This window comes from Adiantum capillus-veneris, chromosome 11, assembly GCF_014529385.1.
Source record: "Adiantum capillus-veneris isolate H3 chromosome 11, ASM1452938v2, whole genome shotgun sequence".
Classification (NCBI taxonomy): Eukaryota; Viridiplantae; Streptophyta; class Polypodiopsida; order Polypodiales; family Pteridaceae; genus Adiantum; species Adiantum capillus-veneris.
The window spans coordinates 87,881,496-87,887,721 of record NC_140941.1 but is presented as its reverse complement, the minus strand read 5'-3'; positions in this window follow the sequence as shown (position 1 = coordinate 87,887,721).

Below are 6,226 nucleotides of genomic sequence, written 5' to 3'. Positions count from 1 at the left end.
TGGAGTGATACTATACTCTGCAATCACACTTGTAGCCTACTCTTGTCCATAAATAAGATTCATAGTTTTGGGTGCAATTGTATGCTGCAACTATGACTCTTCTCTCCAAATTGACTTGATAAGTTGGCTCATCAGGTGGTTGAAGGTATATTGTCCTTGAAGTTTGTTGTGCCATTTCATGCTTGGTGGTTTGAGGGCTTGTTGAATTGTTTGCCTAAAAGGTAAATTGTAAGAGGGTGCTCGGTGAGAGGGCTCCCGTGACCCTAAGACAATTTTTGTATTGGCAACAAGGTCAAGTTTTGTGTTGTCTCTCTATTTCTCATCAAGCTTTGTGTGCATCTAGTCTTTAAAGCTAAGACTAAGTTGCTCAAGTTGATTTGTGCTCTTTACCTCTCTCTGGCGTGGTGAATGTTTGTGTTTGGTGTGTGTGGCTATCTTGCATTCCCCTCTCTTTGTGCGTTGAGTACAAGGAGATATCACGTGCGTCTTAGTTCGCATCTACAACTAGGTGGTGCCCCTTTTCTTATTTGGTTTCTGGCTGTGGGTTGTTGTTGTCTCTGATTGTGGTGCCCCTTTTCTTGTTTGGTTTCTGGCTGTGGGTTTTTGTTGTCTCGGATTGTGCTTGCCTTGCCTCAATTGAGCAGCACGGGAGCCTCGAAGGGTGTTTTGAGGCCGCTCTTCTTGTTGCCTGCCCCGGACCGCCTCAAATTGGTGCCCCCACGGAGGACGGCTTGTGTATTTTTGTGAAGGCTCAACCTTTAGCATAATCAAGTAGATTATATGAATCATGAAAACTTGTATGGCCGAGTTTAATTTCAAGGCAACAAAAATTGATCTAGAATATGGTTTGGATTAGCATAACATAAGAAAGGAAAAAAACATTTTCACATAAGAATCTAGAATTCATGCTAAAAGACCTTTCAAAACTTTGTGTAGTTAGTTGATGTCATGAGAGAAAATGATTGTTTGGAACTAATCTTTGTGTGGTTCTAGCATTGAGAAACTATGACACGCTATACATTTGATGATATCTCAATCTTCTTCGGAAATCTAGAAGAAGATGTTGATGATTTTCTTGCTAATTTTAGAATGGTTTGTCGTATCCTTGGTAAAAGGAATGACATTGAAAAAGGGGATTTTGTATTGCTATACCTTAGAGGCAACGCTGAGCAATGGTTTTGGAGTATGTCTTCTCATATTGAAGATGGATATACCCAAATTTCCAAAGCTTTGAAGATCAGATTCTCTAAATTTCCAACAACAGAGACAGCATGGGCTTCATTAGGGAGACTTCAACAACATGGTGAAGACTACTATGCTTATGAGGATATTTTTTCTCGTCAATGGGGAAGATGTGGATTTAGTTCTACATTTCTAGATTATGTAAAAATGGATCAATTTATTTCGGGTTTGTCTCCTTTCCTAAAGACTAAGGTTACTTGTAGTGGACCCTCTACCTTTGAAGAAGCGGTCACTATTTCCCGAAGGAAGTTTCACAAGTACTTCTACATCAAAAATGGTTTCCATCATGCTGGAAGAACCAACCATCATGAAAGTATTTCTATCAAGGAGTCATCTCCTTTGCCATACTTGTCTCCTTCTACTCCGAAAAATGTTGAAGAAGTTACTTACATGCCAACTGATTATTCAAGTGCTAAAGTGTGTGGCCAAGATTCAAATGTGGAATCTCTTTCTTCTACCTTTATCACAAGCATGCAAAAATCAACACAAGATATCTCAAATGGCATTGATGATTCAATAATGGATACATCCAACCTTTTGGCAGAGGATCAATTTCTAGTCCGAGCAGACGAAGCTTTTGTGCAACATGACTCTATGGAGAATGAAGACCTTGAAGGTAACCTTGATCTTATGGAATGTGCTGAGAGTGTATCTTGTCTAAAAGAAGAGAGTGAAGAAGAAGATGAAATCATAGGTGGGGAGATCATAGACCACGTTGATCATAAAGAGATGATTGTGTACATGGAATGCCAACTCCAAAACAAAGTAGAAGAGTGTGAGTTGAATCCATGTGAGGATAATCTTCAAGAAGTGTTTGAGGATGTTGAGAAGCATTGGTATGACCCATGTATATTAAGCATGGAAGAACCTATCATGCAAGAAGCCAAAGTTTTCACAAAATCAAACAGTAATCCGTCAACCTTTGGGTTGGTACAATGTGAGGAGTTACAACCTTGCCAAAGGGGGGTCTTAGAAGGGGATGAAGAACATGGGAGAGTAGTAAAAAATAAAATCATAAAAGAAAATTGTCATAAGGGTATCATTCTCTCCAATGGTGTTTTAGTGGGTGGCTCTTCATTCATGGGACAATCTCTTAGCAAGAAAATCCAAAATTTTGAATCCCCAATCATCTTCACATTGGGTTTCACCTCTTCAAAGTAAAATTCTCCTCTCTTCAGATATACCTTTCATCAGGAGCACCATACCTTCTTAAGTGGAAGAGGACATGAATACTTGGTGATGAACAGATGTTTCCAAACCTTCTACATTTGGTTCTTTGGTGTATGGAGGTCACACATTGTGATGCTTCTAGTCTTCATCATAGATGAAAAACTTGTTGATTGCTACATGTGGATATTTCATCAATCAGTACCAAAATCTATTCTCTTCCAATGTGTTGGAAGCAATAGAAACCTTCGTCTATTATCTACTTATGTGGTAAACTATTTGCAATATCTTCCAATAGCAGTTGGAAGCATGGATCAAGCTTTCCTAAATCATGAAGGTGATAGAATTTTTGACTTGATGAGCCTACCCAGGTTGAATGAATTTTATGAGCTACAGTTCAGGAATTTTCTCATACAAGCTCTTGAAGATCGTAGCAGATATATCAACTTTACACAGGAGGAAGAGAAACCAATCTTTTATATCACATTCATAGTGATAGATGCAATGATGGAGAACAATAAAATCTACAAGTTTCTTCAACCGAAATCAAGATCTTTGATCCTGGGGGGTGCTTATGGGAACTTTCTCAATGGAGGAGGTTTACTCAGTCAATTCATTACATCCTGCTATTGGCTCTGAGAACCTTCTATATCACACAAGGTTTCTTAATCATACAACAAAGGTTCTTCAAAGATGAGAGCAGACAAAGACAGACGTTACACAATCTACATGTTGTATGATCAGATAAATGGTACATGAATGTACCATTATCTAAGGGGGGGGCTAATGATAGCCGTTTTTCGGCTTTCCATAAATGCCATAGTAAGCTACCTCACCCTATCAAATCACTCAAAAATTTTGGTTATCCCTACCATTTAACTATACATAGGCGTGTGAGTTAGGGACTTTCTCCATATTTTCTTAAAAATCCTCAATTAGCTAGTCACTGGGCTAGTTGAGCCAAAAATAAATTACAAAATAAAAAATATAAGTATATTATGACCCATTTGTGTGTAAATATTTCATTGTATATAGGGCCTAAATAAAAGTATTTTTCATAATTATTTTGGTATTTATTTAAATATTTCTACCTATGGTGTGTTATTTATGCTATGTACATTGACTCACCATTACCATATTTTTTCTTACCATTTTGCATACTCTTTATTCTATATAAAAATAATTTCATGCAAGCTTCTCTTATTTTTGGTGTAACTCCATCCCAATAAAAATCCAAAAAAAAAACTAGTTTTATTTATGTGTATATTTTTTCACTATTGTCATTTTTTCCTTCCTACATCTATTCTCTATTACTCTCATAAATTAGACTACCAAAAATATTCATCTTTTTATAGTAGAATTATAATGAGAGAGATTTATTTTGACCCCTTTATATTTTTTCCACCTACATTATTCATATTTGACATATACATATTTTTTTAGACCCCTCAATATTTGATTTTCTTAGTTGTACTATTCACTTATATCATGATCTCAACAATATCTTCAATGATAGACCTACCAAATAAGGTCAAGGGTATGTGGCATGCATGCATGCACCATGGGGAGCTCACTCTTGGAGGTATTCCAAAGAATCATCCAAAGAAGGACCTCACAAGGACCTTGTGCAGTGGAAAAAACAGTCGGTTTTGCTGAAGTTTTAAAGATCACATGCTCCCCGAATTTGAAAAGCTGTTACAAACAAAAGTTGTAATTCGTGAGCTGAACTTTGACCTCAAATTTTTTCATATTTTTTTGAGCTACGAGCTGTGAGCTATGATTTTATTGGTGGAGCCCAGTTTGCCCATACTATGCAGCCACACTCCCTCTTCCACTTTATCATTTTCCTCTTTCACACACACTCCTCCCTCTCCTTCCCACTCCCAAACATGCAACTCCCATGTCCTAATTCACCCTTTTCACCATTTCCACATCTCTCACACCTCCATAGCATTCATCCTCCATTTCTACACCCTATGTGTCCCCCTTTCTCTCTACATATATGTCCATATTACCATACTCTCTTCAGCTTTGTAAAGAACTTCAAAAAATCAGCAAAAATCCAAGGGTAACCTCTTCAAATGAAGGCTTTATCATGAATTTTCCAAGGTTTGAAGATAACATAGCTTCATCGACACGCGCTACTTCGCCATGCTGACCGCTTCTTCTACCGGTGCTGTAAAGAGGTAAATGTCAACTTCTCCAAGCTTCAACCTTGCTTTACGAGCTTATCCCTTCTCTAACTTTTCTCATCATATATCTCACCATTTGGTGAATGATTTTGTAAATATTTTTTAGTGATAATTACCAACTACTAACCACTAACCTTATTGTAAAATGCACCCTCTACTAGAGTAGGCACTCCCAAATTATTCACTCAATCCTCTCTCCTTTCATCCTTAATAATTCTCGTCCCTTGAACCCACATCCATGTGACTCAAAGGACAAGAGAGACCCACCCTCATTAAAAAAATAAAAATATGCATAATCTTTTATTCCTTCAAATAAACTTGATTAGGCCTAATCCAAATCGGGGCTTTTAAAACCTATAAATAGAGCCCTTCTCTCCCTTGTAAATCATCACATGATCACACTACACCACACCATTCTCAACACATAACACACCACTCTTCAAGCCTAGTTGTGTAGAGTGTGTGCATTGTGAGTGCTCTATTCCATCACTACACATAGGTGCATGGAGAAGCTTGAAGTTAGTTATGCCATCTAGAGGAGTGGAGTGATACTATACTCTGCAATCACACTTGTAGCCTACTCTTGTTTATAAATAAGATTCATAGTTTTGGGTGCAATTGTATGCTGCAACTATGACTCTTCTCTCCAAATTGACTTGATAAGTTGGCTCATCAGGTGGTTGAAGGTATATTGTCCTTGAAGTTTGTTGTGCCATTTCATGCTTGGTAGTTTGAAGGCTTGTTAAATTGTTTGCCTAAAAGGTAAATTGTAAGAGGGTGCTCGGTGAGAGGGCTCCCGTGACCCTAAGACAATTTGTATATTGGCAACAAGGTCCAGTTTTGTGTTGTCTCTCTATTTCTCATCAAGCTTTGTGTGCATCTAGTCTTTAAGGCTAAGACTGAGTTGTTCAAGTTGATTTGTGCTCTTTACCTCTCTCTAGCGTGGTGAATGTTTGTGTTTAGTGTGTGTGGCTATCTTGCATTCCCCTCTCTTTGTGCATTTGAGTACAAGGAGATATCACGTGCGTCCTAGTTCGCATCTATAACTAGGTGGTGCCCCTTTTCTTGTTTGGTTTCTGGCTGTGGGTTGTTGTTGTCTCTGATTGTGCTTGCCCCATCCCCAATTGTGCAGCATGGGAGCCTCGAAGGGTGTTTAGAGGCCGCTCTTCTTGTTGCCCGCCCCGGACCGCCTCAGTAGCTATTGAGGCTGCCGTGCGAGGTGTCTCCAAGACAGTCCCAATCGCTAAGCCAATCCCGGACAAAAATGGTAGGTACTCCCTCAAACCAGGAAAGCAGACGGAGATAGGAAGGTTTGCCTCCTCTACCAGAACATCTGAATCCGGGTCAAAACCATGTCTCCACTGTCGAAAATGGGCTCAGACTGCTCAGATGGTCAGGGGGCTCATCGCGATGACCTTGGATGCCATCTCATAGGTCTCAAGCTCTATCTAATAGTAGCCGCGTCCGAGGAACTTAACGTCCAAGATCTTGCCCACCTCTGCAAGAAGGCGGGCCTCGAGAAGTTCACGTAGCTCTCCTCTGTTGGGTCTGGTGCCGAGAATCTTGCAGATGACGGAGGTCGCCTGGAGGCGCTCCACCTTTGTGGCAAGGCTCGCTTGCTCCTT